Below are 19,567 nucleotides of genomic sequence, written 5' to 3'. Positions count from 1 at the left end.
CTTACGTTTTTTTCCTCAGCCAGGTTACATTGACCCATTTTGGAAGAAAGCTATAGTCTTCATACTTTAAAAAAAGCAATTGTCCTCTTCTCTCATCTTCAGAATGTAGACCGACTTTTGTCTCTTGAATGCCATTGCTAAATTGCTAGAAATGGATATTTAAAACCAAGCTTCAGAATCTCTCAACAAATATCATACCCTGTCCAGATTCTAGCAAGGCTTCATTCATAGATGATAGTATGCAGAGTGCCCTCTTCTCATAATGACAACATTTTCACTGCAATGAATGATGGTACAATCATTGTGTGCCACATGATTCATTTCAGTTAATACTTTTCTTTGTATTTTTGCAATTTTAATTTATTTTATTATATTTTGTGTGTAACACTTTAGGAGATTCTTTGTTAGCCTTACCATTTCAATGTACTTGTTTTTGATGTATTTTGTAACTGGGTCTTGACTGAAAAGAAACTCTTGCACTCAGGCTCACTTACTTATAATAGATAACACATGCATACATCAATAAATAAATAAATAGATAAAATGGTGTACTCATTGGAACTGTTTTCATATCTTTCATAAATGTCTTTCACTTTGTTAACCCCAACCTTATGCTTGTTGGCTTGCATCAAGTGTGGTTTCCTGGTTTAAAGGTTATCTTCTACAGAAATTGTTGACTCAAGCTTGAGTTTTAATTATTTTCTTAATGAATCTTAACCTCAGATATTCCCATGGTTCAGTAAGAGATCCACTTCAATTCACCATAACAATTAACACAGTCCCTTTTGATGTCTGCCTATCTAATACAATTCTATATATTCATATTATGCTTGTCTTTAGAGCCCCTGCACTGCATTTTAACTTATCATAAATTTGATCACTGGTCAAAATCTCAAAAACCTATTGAACTGGCCTAGTAATAAACAAGATATTAGAATAAAACATAGAAATGTTGGTTGGTACAGAGATTAAAATCACTACCATGTGTCAAGGAATTTCTTTCCCGCCAAGACAAAGCTTAAAGAAGTGCTCCTTTCCTTTAAACATCTTGGTACAGTTACTAACTGTATAACGTCTGCTATTGCCAACTTTGATTAGCTTAAGCATAAAAGTAATTTCACTCTTGGCTCGCTGCATTGCACCCTTGGGTTGCTGTAATCTCCTTCATTCCTTATTTTTGGAGCAAGATCAGACACAATCAGATGTATCCTACAAACTCAGGGCACAGTGTCCTTCTGACAAATAATACCGCCACAAAAATCTCAATGAACTACCTATCCTCTGTAAAAGGATCTCTAGACTCATATTGCTTTCCATTATAAATGAAAATTCCTGTGCCGCCCTGTGAGCACAATGTTGGTTTGCTTGCTGAGGTAGAACTTGGTTGTCTATGCGTGGAAACATCAGAGGCATGAATGAAGTGTAAGCACACGATAGTCTTTTCAGTCTGTGTCATTTGTACACATAGTGTAATTTAGATGCACTACAGATATCTGTAATGCTGATAAATGTGATGACTGTAGAAACGTGAACAATATTTTTGTAAATCAGAAGAAATCACTTGATCTGGGTGAGATAAATAAAAGCTGTCCAACTATACGAAAAATTGTTGTCAAAGGGAGAATGGGCAGGACTACACCATGAAATGAGATAGTCAGACATGGGGTGACCGCTGCAACAAAAAGAATGATTACAAATGAAAGAAATGCCACACCTTAAACACTGCTTGTTTTTAAAGAAAATGTCAAATGACTGGACACCAAGGGGCTTGGGGGGGGCGTCTGCTTATCTAGTAATTTTATTAACAGATAAAGCCAAAAAAGGGCCACTGTCTCTTATTAGGGGTGAGCTAGAAGCAGTGATCTGGTTACATGTCACATGACATCGACGTACAGCTGAAGAGAATCAATCCCAAGACCACATGATGATGTTTATGAGCATTTCACGATCAGAGGCGTGTGAGCTGCATTGTCAGAACATGAAACATAGTAGCTAAGAATCCAGCACTCATGTAGTTTTAGAGTAGCAAAACATGCATTTGCTCATTTTGTATGAATACTTAACTATTAACTTTAAAAGTTAACTTTTGTAAGCCTAATGGCTACCTAAATAATATACATAGCAGTGTGTCCACTGGGATGATTTGAGGCACATGTCCAGTGGATACGTGTTCAACCCCAGCAGTGAGAGCCTTTCCACAGTTAAGAAAATAGCAAAGGTGCCAGGAGCTAAATTCCTTTGTAGCTGTAGTCAGTTCAAATGCATCCCTGGATACCAGTCCGATTACAATAAAAATATGAATGTTCATTTCAAAGCTGCTGGAGGGGGTTCAGTACTTTATGTGCAAAAAAAACTAAAGTTTCAAATGTTTATTAGCAAAAATAGGACAGTATAAAGCCAAAGCAAATCACACAGAAATTCCTTATTTGCTGGCTATTCTGGCTAACAGTGTATAACCCTGGCAGGAGTAGCAATCAGTATAGTGTCAGGAAATAAAGCACCTATTTTGTAAAGACTTGATTTAAATACAGCAATGCTCCCATACACTAGAATTATTATATATGGAACACTGTTGATTTTAATTTTTATATGATGTATACATCTAATATAATATTAATGTATGTTGGTATTCACAACTGCACATACGATGCCCTAATAACTAACCATACCATAGACAGAATAATCAGACAGAGTCAGTCTGTGTCCAACTGCAAAATATAAAAAATCGGATGTGATATTAGAGACGTCCCTTAAAATCATGGCAGCCTGCTGCTGGAGCTCTCCTGCTTTCTAATCTTTTGCTAAATGATGAGAAAGTTTCATCTACCAAAATACAAGACTGCTAAATTCTAAATTCTTACACTTCAGTTGGCACTTTCTGTAAAGGGATGTTTTCGTTAATGTTCATTATTTTTTCAACACCTTAACTGAATTATCAGTAAGACACAGGCAAACATTCATTTATGTAAAATAAAACAAACCATATTAACATATGCCAAGCTGAACATATTATACATCACATATATTCATTTGTATAACTCTAAACATTCCACCATTAAATAAATTGCCAATTCCTGCCATCCCTTAAAAATCAGTCCTCCAAAACATTATTTTGCATGTGCTGTTCTTACAATTTCCATTTCTCTATGTAATTTGCTCCTACCCTTTTCTAAAGATCTCACTTAAACAGTATTCAGTACTTTAACTATAGTTGGTTTAGACTTTGATTTCCACTTTCTAGTAATTGTACTTTTATCAGCCATTAGAACTAATCTTAACAAGGTTTTTACTATGTCTAGACATTTCAGATCCTATATCCCACCTCAAAAAATCATTTCCTTAGTTACACCCGTTTGCTGATCCAATATTTTTGACTAAGTACTCTGTATGGAATTTTTAAAGTCAGCTAGTTCACTACACTCTCAAAACATATGCTCCTAGTTAGCTCTTTCTTCCCCATCACACTTCTGACATTTGGCATCTAACTGAGGAAAAATTCTTTGGAGTCAGCTTGGAATATAAAAATCAAACACTTCTAAGCAAAAATCCTAAATCTTACACACTTGCATATTTGAGAGCCATACATATGTCCTCCCATTATTTCCTTGTGAATTGCTTAATCAATCTCTCTTCCCAATAGTTTCTAATCTCCTCTGATTGATTCCTACAGTTATTGTACAATATTTTATTTGCCATACTAACTATCCATTTTTTAGCAGCAGCTTCTGTTCTAGATACAATTAAAAACTCTACCAGAGAAGGTCTTTCACACAGGATTCTACTATCCCTTTCTCTTTGCCAATGCTCTGATATCAATCTCTGATGAAGGCAATCTCTAGCCTGCAGTCCAAATGTCTTCTTCCCATTCTGTTATCTTTCCCTCTCTAGTTATTTGCTCCCAGTACCTTGGTTCCTTTCCCAGTTTTCACCAGTAAATTCCAGACCCATCTTGCCTATTCTCTTTACCCTTAATTGTAGTAATTGCTATTGGAAAAAAGTCCTTTTTCCGTTCTGATGTTGGCTTAGTTCTCAGAATATTTTTTGCTACTTTATGAATATAATATTCTGTATGGCTTTTGTTATTCTCCATAAGGATCCGTGCTCAGAATTCCAAGCTCTCATTTTTTGAATTCCCCCCTGCTTCATGATTATCCTTTTCCAATCTGAATCATAGCTTTTTGCTTGTGATGTGTTATGTTTTTTTTTTTTTTGATAGGTCAAGTCCAAGTCCAGATGCTATAAAAATGCAATTCTGTATTTAAATATTGCTGTTGTTGCTGTGTGTTTTTGATTTGCTAATTGCTGCTCTGTTGTTTTGTTTATGCTAATTAGTTGATAACTCCTGCTTAGTAGTTTAGTTATCCTTTTGTATATTTTTTTCTTAGTGTGTTACCTTAGACTGTTACAGTGGAGCTTTTCTCCTCGGGCCTCTACTGAAAATGGACATGTATCCAGTTAGACTAGCCCGGTCAACAAATGTAAAATAAATAAATAAATAAATATGAGGCTTAACTGTGTGGCTCTAAAATATCCCTCCAAATCAGGTAATCTTGGAAGGGTCAACTTATTCCACTTGACCCTTGCCCTCTTTTCCTCCCAGAAAAACATTCTTCAACTCTTTACTAATTACTGTCCACAACGTCTCCTCTGGTTGATACAAACATGCCTGACCTGTACACAAAACAAAAGGGAATAAATACATTTTCACTGTTTGTATCTTGCTATCCAGATCCATAAACAAGAGCTTCCAGTTTCTCTGTTTTTAGATTATCTCTTTAGTCTCTTCTCACATACCCTCAGCTGGTTTAACAGAATATTTTTAATCCATACAACTAAATGCTTCATTTTATTGTGTACCCATAAATATGGGTATTGCTGAACCAATTAATGTGTTGGTATATATTTTACAGCTATAATCTTTGTTTCATCTTCATTAATTTTATATCCTAAAAAGACTTGAAACTATCTCAAAATGTTTTGTAACACTAAGATGTCCTTCTTTAAATTTATCAGCTACAAAATAACATCATCTGCAAATAAAGCTACCTTTTCTTGATTACTACACCAATTATATCCTTGAATTTCTGAGTCTGTTGTTTTCTTTGCCAATGGCACTAAATACAAATGAACTAACACAGGGGAAAGAGGACACTCCTTCCTGCCGCCTCTGTTCAAACACAACTTGTCAGAGAGAAACCTTTGCACTTTACTTTTTCCTTTGATCCCTTGTATATCCTCCTACTGCCTGCTTCCTCTGTTCAAACACAACTTGTCAGAGAGGAACCTTCCCACATTACTTTTTGCCTCTGATCCCTCATATATCTTCCTAATTAAACTTATTATTGCATCTGGAAATGCAAATGCTTTCACTGCCCTGCTCATAAAGTCCCAGCGTACTCTGTGAAATGCTTTCTCTGCATCAAGTCCCACCAACAGTGGTATTTTCTTGCATTCTGCATCCTCTGGATTATCATTGCTCTATTAATGTTGTCAAATGTTTGTATCCCCTCCTCAAAACCACATTGATCCACATCTATCAATTTTGGCCTCACCTTTGCCATTCCATTAGCTATTATAGACATAAACACTTTGTAATCATGGTTTAAAGTTGAAATGAGTCTATATGAAGCTGGGTCTGATGGGTATTTACCGTCTTTAGATATTACAGCAGCGACCACAGCTTTCTTCCAGGATGTTGGTACTTCCTCTCCTTTTAAAATAATTTTAAACAAAACCTTCCAGATTCTTATCACTTTTTCTTTCTAACTTTCAAACAGACACAGGAATACCATACATTCCCGAGTACTTTCCTCCATATCGATTGCAAGTCACCATTTTTCTCTCATCTCTTCCTATTGTAACTGTTAACTGTTGAACTTCATCTACCTCAGACATTGGCACACATCAGTCTTCCTTAAATATTTTCACTTGTGTTCTCTTTTGATTTCCACATTTCTCTGCTTTATACACATTTTCATAAAATTTCCAAAATATCTCTAATACTTCTAGGATCTCTGGTTATTTTTCTTGTTATAGGTTCCGTAAGTTTGGCAATACCCTTTTCTACTTTGTGTTGCCTAAGACGATGTATTATACATTTTTATGTTCTGGAGTTATTATAAAAAAAGTTGCTTTACAGCAGTTTTTCTAAGCTCATGCATATTACCCAGATACTCTTTTATTTTCTCTTTAGCACTTTGCAGTTGCACCTCTTTTTTTCTATGTGATTCCCCTTATTCTGCAATACTTTAACCTTTGTCATCCCCTCTAAGTAATTTCTGTTTAAACCATATCTCTTCTTTTATTTCTATCCTATTTTTAACCCCCACTTTCATTTTATCCCACTCCCTAACTGTAACTTTTGAAGAAATTTCCATCTTCCCCAATAACTCTACAATAACTTCCACTACCCATTCCTTAAATTTGTCTCTTTTTAACAGGTAGGTTGGGAAGGGCCAGTATCTCATTTTTATTTCATTACCCTGCATTTTTATTTTAGTTATCAGAGCATAATCTGAAATAGCTTTTGGATGTGTGTTGAAGTTTTCAATTAAATGGACATGTTCCTGTGAAATATAATTTCTGTCTATTCTGGACCAGTTATTTTACCTTTGGGAGCAATATATAAATTCTCTCCAAGTTCCTACTACTGAATTCATGTCTTCCATGCCAAATATTTTCATAAATTTCGTCAAACATCTACCGCCATTTGTTCTATTTTCCCTTCTAGGTCTCCAATCTACATCCTTATTGTTGCAAATCAAGTTGCAGTCCCCACCTGTAAGCAATATTCCTTGATGAAAGATGATTATTTCTCCTAAAACTTCCTTAAACTCCATAATAGTAGTTTTAAGTGGAATATAAATACAAGTCAGCATAATCATCCTCCCATGACAGTAGCCTCTTGCTACCACAAATCTACCATTATTATCTTTTTTCCTTCTTCTGTCACTATTGGAGCTCCTCTAGCAATTAGTATAAGTATTTCCTTTTTCATTTGTCCCTGATGTTCTGCTGGATACCCATCCTGAAATATATATATTTTTTATCAAATTCACATGCTCATGTTTGTCTAAATGTGCCTCCTGCAGCAATGCTATTTGCACTCTGCATTTCTTAATATAACTGAATTTTATTATGCATTTCTTAATATAACTGAATTTTCTTACCTTTTTGTCTATATCTGTGAGGCCATTCACATTCTAAAATAATATGGATAGTGTAGCCATTATGATAAGAAGTTATTATACCCACCTATTAAATGTCTATTTCCAGCTTTTGTGTTACATACACCCACTAATGTTTGGCAGGTTGATCTTTAACACAGTCATTTCTTGTCATCTCCATTTGAATCTATGTCACATTTTGCAAGACTTTTGTTTTAAGGAAAACTCTCAAACAACAAAAAAAGAAACACCCCAGAACACTCCCATCATGTATTAACTTAAAGCAAATACACAAAACTATGTACAGCTTCAAATAATGAAATGTAACCCTCCTGATATGAACAGTTGTCACACATCAACAGGTGCAACCACAGCCATTACCTAACCTAACATTAAGGTTATCCATGCTAAGGCACATGTTACAACTTGTGCACCTACTTAGACTAATTACTGTCTGTTCTCTCACCTTTTTCCTCCATATGTGAAAAACAGCCTCTATGCTTTCAGAAAACATTACATTTTAGCCTTAAGAAAAGAACTGCACTTGATATATTTAAATAAAACTAAATTATACACTGTTTTAGAAAATGCACTTCCAATAATTTCAAATTTTATTTTTCACTAAACTCCCTGTCCTTGTACCTTTTAATTTCTTGTTCCTCTCAGCAATCAATGCTCAGATCTCACAAGATTTATTACCTGCACCTATAGTCAGTTTGTCTCCATAGAAACTTAAGAACCAAATGTACAGCTGCAGACTTCTCATCTCACACTGGACATTTATTTGCCAAAGGAAAATTTTTTGTTACATTCACAGTGTTCTTTCATTTTTTAAAACTTGCATACTTACACACAAAAACTTACTAGATTAAGCCAAGAGCATTAATCCAGACATGCACCTATGCAAAAGTAAGAATAAACATCTCAACTCTACATATATTATAATCATTGCACTTTTACACCCCATTCCCACCTCAGCAGCCCATGATTATGGCATAATAACTTAAACATGCTTTTGCCCAGCCTTTCTTCTGTGTTGACACTGTAATGCAAACATTTCTTAAAACTTGTACTTGTTTATTTTAGTATCTTTGTCACATACAGTCACTGAAAATGATGTAATATATAATATGCAATTTATATAATGAAATGTTTTACACAAATATTATTAAGAACAACAATTGTTTTACAGTTACTTGTTTCCCTTTTAGTGTTCTTCCAAACATTTATGACATGAAATATGCATTTTGGTCCCCACAAGTTTAACAAAGACAACAAAAGTTCAATCCTTCTCAGCTACTTTTTCTTGCAAATACATATTTCTTAAATGTGACTGATGCTTTATAGTCTCTCTTTTTCCTGTTCACCTCCATCTTCCAACCCCAGACTCCAATTCAAGTCCAAGGTGCTTCTAATTCTTCTAGTCAGCTCCTGCATGTTTCTCTGTCTCTCAAGCATTTTCCTTTACAGTACTGGAAAAGGTTTTGGTGACAACATCTCTCTATGAGGTTTATTATCAGAAGAATGATAAACAGAGTGCTCTTCTGTTTGATGGCTCACTTTTGTTGGACAAACATTTGTATTTCCTTCTTAGCTTGTTCTGCATCAATAAATGACTCGGATCATCCAGGAAAAAAATATTCTGAAGACAGCTAGATACATCAGCTTGAATCTCACACCTGTCTCTCAACATTTCCTGCTTGCTGGGATAAATGTGCTTCTCTTCTGCCTGGTGTACAGTAAATAATCATTTTCAACAAAAACTCTACTGTCTCCAATTTTAAGTCTTTGCTCTTTTGCCACAGTTTTGTCAGGGTAAATTATTTCCAATGGTATGATTGCATCTTTACTAATACAGGTTTTGGCTGCTTTCTCATAGCCAGGTATGGAGCGGGCTGAAGATGTGCCCTTTAAATTAACAAATCCTGCTGTTGAATACCAGTCCAGCTGCTTATTTGTGCTTTCATGAAATTACTGCAGTGTCTGGTACAGCAGAAAATGTCAGGCTTTCTATCTGTGCTCTGTCCTCTAACTCTACCTTTTTTGAAACAGCTCTTCTTGAGCAGTTTCACACTCAGCCAGCTGTTTCTTCATTTTGCCCTCTGATTGTTGCAGTTTTTGCCAGTTTATCTGAATAGCTGTTTCAAGATGTTTCCATTTTTCCAGCGTTTTGCTGAGTTGATATACTCCTTGAATGTTTCATTTATTTTAATCAGCTCAGAGCACATTAGATTCATTTTTTCATCTACATTACTAGAAGCCACATCTTTTATCAAAGCTGTAGCTTAAACTGCTTTTTGCTGAACAGTTGCAGGATTCTTCCCAGTCAGTGTTTTCTCTTCACCTTTTCTATCTGATTTTCTTTCAGGTTGTATAAGTTTCATTGTTTTAGACAGAGAGAGCTGAAATTAAGCTGTGGATCATTGCGCAGCCATCTTCAAAATCCTTCATTATTCTTTTTTTATTCATAGCCCTTGGTTCTCTGGCTTGGTGGGTCTTCTGTGTGGAGTGTGCATATTTCCATGGGAGATTTTGCCTATTACTCCAATTTCCTTTCATGTAAGTTGTGCATAAACACATGCAGTGTGTGACTGTATGCTTGCATTTTGCACTGAACTGGTATCATGTGCAGAACTTGACCTTAATACAGCAGTAACCTTCAATAAGTAACTCTACACCCATTTAGAAAAGTGCAGTAGTCCCTGCCAGAACCAAGTATCACAGGAAATTCAAAAACAAATAACCGTGATGGTCTACTGCCATAAATAACCTATACAATAAAAGAACGAAAGAAGCCACTTAAATTACTTAGTAGGTCCAAAATACCTCTTCTCAAGGATGATAGCTAAGCCATTAGAAAAGAAGAAAAACACCATTGGGTGCACAAATCAGGCTAGCCTCTAAAGGCAATGATAATTAGAAATCCTTCTTTAGCTATGCTAGAAAATTAAAAAGACAATACCCTACATTGTTTGGAAACTATTCATAAGAATGCATACTAGTCTGCGCCAATATCATCATCATCATTATCGTCATCATCATCGTTGTCGTCATCATCATCATCATCGTCGTTGTCATCATCATCATCATCATCGTCGTCGTCATCATCATCATCATCATTGTCGCCCACCTCCTTTTCCCCCTTTTTCTATATGGAGTCAGGATGTCTTGTCAATGGTTGTCACCTCTCTCAATGCAGTGCCTTCTCCTATCTTCTTAAACAGTCCTGACTGTCACAAGTCTTCTCTCATGCAGCTCGTCTCTTTGTGGGACACCCCTTGTTTCCTTTTGCTTTCTTCCTATCAATCCCACATTTTCTTCACCAGATCATCTGCTTTCCTGCACATGAGCCTGGACCACTGTAATCTGTTCCCTTTGACCTTCAATGAAATGGGAACTACTTTGGTTTCTGCTCTGATGTCCTCATTTCTTTGTACGTCCCACAGTATGCATCTTACCAGCCATATCAGGCACTTCAACTTTATCACTGATAGCTTTCGCAAGTGTTCTGATTTTGCTACCCAGGCTTCTGTATCCATCTCTAGCTACAACCCATCTAATTCCAGCTTTGAACCCCTGATTTAGACTTCCCTTCTACTAAATCACCCCACCCAGATACTCAAAGCTGTTAATTTGGTCCACTATTTTACCCTTCTGTCTCAGTTTTCAGCTTCTTCTTCTTATTATTTCCCCCATTTGATGCCATTACAACTGTCTTATCTGTACAGAATTTCATCCTGTGTGTCCTCAGTTTTGCATTCCATTCCCCTATCATCTACTAAAGTTCTGCCTGTAATAACAAATCATCTGAATACAGGTGCTGTGTTGATCTGTCCCCTCCGAACTGTTTGTTAATGTAGTCCATCACCAGTATGAACAGCAGTGAGCTCATAGATGAACCCTGATGCACACCCACCCCTACTGGGAACTGCTCTGAGTCTGAAAACTGTTTGTACTTTTTTTAACTGGATCCTTATACACAGCCTGCACTAATTCTACCACTGTTTCTGGTACTTTAATCCATCGCAGGACTGCCCAAATTAGCTTTCTTGGAACCTTGTCATATGCTTTCTCTAAGTCTAGGAATGCCCATTTGGACTCTTTCACTCACTCAAGCTTCTTTGAAACTATCTCTCTCACCACAAAAATCAGGTCACTTGTGCTGCATCTGGATCTGAATCCAAACTGCCCATCTCCCATCTTACTTTTTACAACTCTTTAGATCTGTCTATCAGGTACCCTCTCCAGAACTTTCAAGCTGTGTAATAGGAGTCGGATACCTCTGTAATGCCCACAGTCATGAATGTCCCCTTTGTTCTTGTACACTGGCACTAGTCTGCATATTCTCTGATTATCTGTGGTACGCCTTTCTCTCCATACTGCTATGAGTCCTATGGGTCCTAGTCTGACCCACTGACTAGACATTGCCAATATCCTTGCAAACAAAATAAGTTCCAACTTCACCCCAAGCCCTCTTTTCAAAGTCCTGAAATATCTGAATCACTTACTCTCCCAATTAATTGTAAAGATCATTTACTAAAATTTGCTAACCAAGACCAAACATATGTGCTCAGTTGCTTAATTAATAGTGTTAAACATACCCTTTCAGACATATTCCTCAAACTGTCTCTCATTAAACATAACACCCAATTAGAAACATCCCAAATGTTTGCTAACCAGAAGATCACAGACATAAAGTCCCTGAGTTACCAAATTAGGCTGAAAGCTCTACTACCTTATTCAGTGACTTATAGACTTTTGAGGGGAAATCTGTTTCCCTCTGTCTGACTTACCGCACTATAAGAGACTCAATCATCTTGGACCTTCTGTTTCTCCACATGTCCAGTAATTCCACCAATACTGGAACCAGGGACCTAAATCTTCAACATCAGATAACTAAAACACTGGAAGGGCAAGTTTATAATGCAGCACCACCCAAACTTCTGGAATAAATTTCCCCTATATGCAGCTTAATTCACAATCTTCCTTTAAACAAAAATTAGATGACTGGATGGGTATGTGTGGTTGCTTTCTGCAGTTGAATGACATCTGGGTCTGACTGGTATGAACCTCCTGGAGAAAGGAGTTGCAATCTAAGGGAGGGTCTTAGAAAGCAGGGAGTGATCATAAGCCTTAGTGGCTTTGGAATATATATGAATCTATGAATTTAGGAATCTAAACTGTTTTTATGGTGTATTCCCATAACTTTTCTGGAAACATCTGCCTCCCTTCATAATGATCCTAAATAGGATAAAGTGGGTCTAAGTGAATGACTGAATGAATGAATGGATGAATGAATGAATGAATTAATTAATTAATGATTAAATACAGCAACATGAGTACTACCATGGAGGCCATTGTAGCTCAAGTAAAAGGTACCTCTGAGGAAAATTCTGCCCAGAACAAGCTAATAGACTGGAGAGCCAAAGACTATCCTGGTACTCAGTGGATGAAAGACAATAACCACACAGGTCCATGTCAACAAACAGAAATCAAACTTTACCAATAGAGCATACCTCTCACCTGTCAAGAATTTTGCAGAATGCCCTTTACCTCACATTTTTGCCGTGTACCTTACAAAATCCATTCAATAAATCCAGACTTCTATCATTCAGAAAAGACAAGTTGATGGAAACTTATTGTTGTATTAACTTTTTAAATTAATTAGTATTTAAACATTGTTACTGATCCTGAGCTTTTCTCAGTCCCCCATTACTTTTGTCTTTCTTCAGAATTACTGAGCAAAAAAGTTGACTGATATACTTCAGAAACACTTGCACTGTTGTTTCCTAGGCAACTGTGAGCTTGGGCAGCCAGAAAAAGATGATTTATTATTCAAATGATCTTTTTTTCCAGCTACCTGAGCTTGCAGTTACTTCAGAGGTGTTAATCTGAGCGTTTCCATCTACTTACTATTCTGGCAGCAGTCCCATGGTAAATCAGCTGTTCAAAGTGTGTGTGTGTGTGTGTGTGTGGGGGGGGGGGGGAGCCCTCTCTTGTCCTAAGGTCCTTACACCCATGCTCAGCACCTTGGGCAACATTCTTCTCTTGTACTTCTTCTTCAGCATATTAAGCAGGCATTTTTTAATTTAACCACAGCTTGTCTATGCATTTAGCTAGCAGATTGGGAAATAACGAGGCATGTGCTCTCATATAACCAACAAAACCCACTTTATTCTTTGAATACAAACAAGTTTATAATTTGCTGAGTTGCAGTCAAGTTCATACCTATTCGTTGCTGTAACTACAGTCTCTTAAGTGACTTCTGATAAATTCGCAGTAACTTTTGTGTTGCTCAATCCCAGACAGATCAATTTTCTCAGACTGTTTTCTGGATACTTCTGGACACAGTCTTTTTCTTCTTTTGCTCTTGGCAACACATCATATTCAAAATGGCAGCACCTTGTTTCCACAAACTATTGTTTATTCTTTTTCATCTTTAGAGTATGTAATACACAATGACAGCCAGTGGATTTCCTGTCCTTCCTATTAGGCTCCTGTCCTTTTATACAACTCTTTTCTCAGTCAGTGGGATGTGTATCCCTATATCTTGGGCCAGGCCTACTACATCTTTATACTCTCTTGCTCTGTGACCACCACTCTGATTCTCCTGCTCTTTCCTGGTGCACTTAAAGCTAAAGGTGTAGGCATGTTTCAGGCCTTACTTAAATTAGCATGTCTTCTAGGCCGCACCTTAGCTTCTCCAGGATGTGGTCATTCATATATATATATATATATATATATATATATATATATATATATATATATATATATATATATATAGATATTACACACAGACACACACAGACGCATATATATTTTTTTTAGATGGCCACGAATACCAAAGCACACAATAAGATACTAAGTATATTTCTGATATTTTGCATAGCATGTAAAATAGGCCAGTTAGTTGGTTAACATTTATCATATTGTCACACCAGCTATGTAGATTGGGTTTGGTTTTGAGGCATAGTGCATGACAGCAGCAAAGGAATGTTTTGTGTATTTGTCTTTAGCCATTTAAAGCCACATGGTTTGAATTAGCATCTTTTTTTATTTTTCTTTCTTTTGTGTAAAGTGCAGTTATTAGTCACTTCACCAAATGCAACAGTCAGGTATGTATGCACTATTAGAAGCAATTTAGTTGAAAACATTAACATTCTGTGCTTATACTGATAGGTAATTAAGACACAAACAGATGAAATTTTACTGACACTTTCAGGATGGTTGCAGTAGGCTGACTGCAGTCAGACTGAACTGATCATTTTCAAACTTATATGTCTAATGCTAACACAGTTCCTGTGGTATATGCCTCTTCTCAAACTTTGAAAGGAACAACAGCATTCCCCCTCAGCTCTGTACTGGAACCCCTCCTTTTCAGGATTTGTTTATCTGATCTCAAAAATCCGAATAAGGACCACAGGTAAATAATGCAAACAAACACCAATCACAGCCAAAGTGTCACATAGTTCACAACACCAGTGTGCCACCCAGCAACAGCCCCTAAGCCAAGACAATGTACCTAACACTTTAGTCATAGGTGACTCTATAGTCTGGCACACTGATGTCCCTCTCACCAGGTTGAACAAGGAGAAAATTACAGTCAGCTGCCTGTTGGGTGCCAGGATCCACCACATAATGCATGCACTCAAGTCACTCCACAACAAGTACAAATATGACTCTGTCGTTGTCCATGTTGCAGTGAATGACTTGAGATGTACCTCCCTGGACTACATGAAAAGAGACATGGAAGAGCTCTCAGATCATGTGGCCCAGGCAGGTATGACCCTAGCCCTGAGTAGCATCCTGCCTTCGCCCAGAATGATACCACAATATAAGGACAAAATGATTGACTTCAACAATTGACTAAGCTTCTGGTGTCATTCAAAGGGGATCCAGTATCTATCTGCCTGGGACAACATGACTGACAGACCACAGTGCTTTGCCAGAGATGGTCTGCACCTGTCGCCGCTGGGATTCAGGTTACTGGCTAAGGCTCTTGCCATCCCTATAGTGCCTTTTTTAGGCAAAGCTCAAAGGACAAAACCACCACTGTAACAGGTACAAGCATGCAAAATCTGAAAGTAATGCTACTCAATGCTAGAAGTCTAACCCTCAAAATGCACGAGGCACTCCTAAAAATGGAGAACATCGATATCTGTGCAGTAACTGAGACCTGGTTCAAGGCTTTAGAGAGCACCTCTGCAATACCAGGTTACAACTCTTACCACACTTTTCGGCCACCAAACCAGGACCGAAACACTAAAGGTGGAGGAGTGTCAATACTCACCAAGGATATTCACACCACCAGGCTAGTTGCCCAACACAATGCGTCTGAAATTCTCCAGGTGTAACTAACACTAGGTAAGACTGCAATCCAAATTGTAGCTTGCTACAGATCCCCCACCATACCCTAAGATTCTCACTACACCTTTCTAAACATACTGGAAAATATTAAGATAGAACCAAACACCCTAATACTGGGTGATGTTAACTACCCTGCCATTAACTGGGAAAACTACTCATGTACCAACACCTTTGCCCAATGGTTCTTGGAATTCATAAATTCCAATGCCCTGGATCAACTAATCCATACTCCCACCAGGGTCTCCAATATCCTAGACCTGGTCATTACCAACATGGGAAATTGATGCTCCACACCTATGGTCACCCCCTTGTTAGTCAGGTCTGACCATAAGCTAATCACCCTTAACACCCACATCCCAACCCCACCCCCCATTAAGGAAACCTCCATAAAAAACTTCTCCAAAGCCAACTTCATGCTACTCAAGTCAGAAGTGACAAACTTCATGACACCCATGCAGACAGGAACTGAAAGTTTAGAAAAACACACAGCCAGCCAGTAATTCACCAGTATCTTACTTTCTTTATTCCTGCGATCTGGTACCTCGGCAATTCGCCTTCAAGGATCACAATTCATTCAATGCAAACATCACCTTTATATACATACTCAATTTAACAATTAAATATTCTAATTGATTAATTAAACAATGAAAAACTATTAAAGTGACCATGAACTAATTATAAACTTTTATACTATAAATATGAAATAAATAAATAAATAAATAAATATATGAACGTGCATTAGATGTAATTTACTAAATACCTAACTCTTGATTCATTCCATTAGGCTTTAAAGTATGAAACTTAAAAATCATTCTAGTTTCAAGTTCCAATAGTTTTACTACGATATCATCTCCCCTTTGAAGGAAGGGCTTTCCCAAAACACTAAATATTAAACTATTAGAAGAGCTGCCATGTATCTCTTGAAAATGCTTAGCAACGGGGCTGACCAAATTTTGATTCCTAATATCTTTTAGATGCTCTAATATCCGTACCCTTACCATTCTTTTTGTTTGTCCTATATACCACATATTTTTACATGAACATCCCAAAATATACACTACCCCTGTTGATTTACAACTAAAATAATGTTTACAAGTAAAATTTACTTTATTGATAACACTCAGGTTCCTAGCCTTTTCACAAATATTGCAAGAACCACAGGGATAGGTGCCTAACTTTGAAATTGTCATGTTCTCTTTCCTTTCAATTAAATTGTTATTTAACAATTCTTTAAGATTTTTCCCTCTTTTGTATGAAAACGTGATATATTTGGGGAATAAATGACCAACAGATTCATCCTCACTAACTAAATACCAATATTTTCTGACCAATGATAATAGTTTGTCAGAAAAGGCTGTAAACTTGGTTACATAGAAAAGCTTTTCAACATCTTTATTTTGTTCCATAGTGGACTCTTCATGTCTAAATTCAAAATTTATCACATTTACCTTTTTTCCTAGTAATTTGTCCCTGCATGCTGATAACTGTGTTTTATTGTAACCTCTTTCACTCAACCTCAACGCAACTTTGTTCAGTTCATTAGCTTTTTCACTAGTATTGCTAGTGTGGTCAAAAATTCTCTTAAATTCACCATGGGGCAATGCCTTCAATAGATGACCAGGATGCATGCTAGTCGCATGCAAAAACATGTTAACTGAAGTGGATTTTCTAAAAGGCCTAAAATCCTATATCTTCCCCATTTACAAATAGTGACAGATCCAAAAAATTGATCTGTGTTCTATTTAATTCATAAGAAAAGGAGAGATTATGCCCATTACTATTTAATGCCTCAAAAAATTCAAAAAATTCAATTATATCTCCCCTACAGATGAAAATAAGCTCATCTATAAAGCGTTGATACAATATCACATTATTCGTAAAGAAATCAGTAGGATAGATAAATGTTTTTTCAAAGAAACCCATATATATGACAGCTTATGAGGGTGCAAAAGCTGCCCCCATCGCTGTACCTTTCACCTGCAAAAAATAACTGTTATTAAAGAAAAAATAATTATGGGTCAAACAAAACTCTAGTAAACTTACCAAAAAATTAGTTTTAGGCCCTTCACCCAACATATCAAAAATGGAATCCAGCCCCCATCTGATGTCTATGTTTGTATAAAGTGATTTGACATCTATAGTCACCCAATAATAATCCTGATGCCATTTGATTTGAGATATACTATTAATGAGATCTTGAGTATTGGAAATGTGAGCTACTACCCTATGCAAGTATGCCTTTAGATGAAAATCTAAAAAAGTATTTACATTGTCCAAAAAGGAACCTATCCCTGAGACTATAGGCCTGCCAGGTGGTTTTTGTAAGTTTTTATGTACTTTAGGCAGAGCGTACAGAATGGGTATAGCAGGCTTTTTGATGTATATTCTACAAACATCTTTATGTTCAAAAAAGCCCAAACGTTCTCCCTTTTCTAACAAAAATAATAATTCATCATTAAACATCTTGGTTGGCTCACAATCCAATTTCTTATATTCCTCATCATTAGAAAGTAAATTATTAACCATCTCACAATAATCAAGTTTGTTCATAACAACCCAATTCCCACCTTTGTCTGCACATTTAAATATGAAGCTAGATTTAAGCTTTCTCAATTCCTTTAAAGCTTGCCATTCATTTTTACTTAAATTATAACATCTTTTTTCTTCATAAAATGTTTTATATGCTGTTTCAATTTCCCTGAAAAGAACTTTAAAGAAAATTGAAATGGCGGGTACAGTAATACTGGGTGTAAACTTATTGGCATTTTTTAGATGTGGCACAGTCAATTTACCATAACCAGTGTTATAAAAACATGCATGGTTTGCTTGTGCATCATTTTCATGCAAATCACAAAACTCATTGAGGTCTGACCCATCATAATCATATATAGACAGATTCAAAAGACTGTCATCTAAATCAGTGTAACAAGCATTGAAATCAACATTTCCAGAGAATGACTCATCTTCTCTTTTGAAATAAACTTTTAACAACAATTTTCTAATGAAATCCTTAACTTCAAAATATATATCAGCAAGAGAAGGAAAAAAAGTTGGTATAAATTTACTACCTTTAAACAAAACATTTTTCATATCATGAGTCAATTCCAAGTTTGATAAATTAATACACATTAAAGTCTCTAGATCAGCATTTACTTGGCTGAGACCAGCTTCACATACCAATGAATTATTTGAAGCGGTTTCTTCCCTTCCTTCCATTTCTTCCCTTGTTCGAACTGTTCGTGAGAAAGGAATCTCCTATATTCAATGAAACTGAAGCACCATCAAGAACTTCAACTGCACTAACAGTCGCTGAAGTATTGGCAAAAGTTACATTTTTAGGAACATTCCTTTCCGTTGAAGACGCTGAAGACGCTGAAATGCCTCGTTGTCTCTGACTTCCATTCCTAACCTTTGACCTGCTACGCACAGGTTCTCGTTGCCATGAGAACAGTATACCAGTCTCATAATCTTTCAGGTCTCGTATTAACTTGTTACGCTTCCTCTGAATGATTTCTCCTTCTAATTTACAGATTTTCTCATTCACTTTCAAGGTTTGCATCCTGTAGCAGGACTCCCCCACCACCTCATCCTGCAGATGCAAAATATCCTTTTTTAATTTCTCATGAGCTCTTAAGTTACGTTTAATTAAGATACGAAGCCAGTTAGTAGTACATGAAAGAGAAGCCTGTTTCCACTCATCCAAGAGGTCAGATTCCTCTTCAGAAAACTGTGTGGCAGGAAGTTTGTCAATGCGTAAGCCTCTTGGAGTAATGTTTAAACTTACATATTTCTCCAAGAGGCGCGTATCCAAATACAAAGCTATTTCTTTTGTCATGAGTCTTTCCAACTGCACGAACCGCCCATCTACATCACGATCAGTACCCACGTTCCAGGGATCCATAGAAATATACTTTCTATCACGTTCATTAATTATGTCAGAAAAAAGCATAGTTCCTGACAAAGCGCTCTGTTCAGAGCCTTCATTACTTTGCGACATGATTAATATAAGGTGTGAGTAAGCTGGTGAAAAAACT

The 19,567-nt window shown here is 36.6% G+C and overlaps 1 protein-coding gene across 1 annotated transcript in view; it reads right to left on the bottom strand.

Moving 5' to 3' along the window:
• The window catches only part of LTBP2 (latent transforming growth factor beta binding protein 2), a 3,457,946-nt gene that overhangs the window by 716,486 nt on the left and 2,721,893 nt on the right, over positions 1-19,567 (bottom strand). The window lies entirely within an intron of this gene.

This window comes from Protopterus annectens, chromosome 6.part0, assembly GCF_019279795.1.
Source record: "Protopterus annectens isolate FY-2018-M chromosome 6.part0, PAN1.0, whole genome shotgun sequence".
NCBI classification, from domain to species: domain Eukaryota; kingdom Metazoa; phylum Chordata; order Ceratodontiformes; family Protopteridae; genus Protopterus; species Protopterus annectens.
The sequence above is the reverse complement of the archived record's forward strand: the minus strand, read 5'-3'. Positions and strand labels throughout refer to the sequence as shown.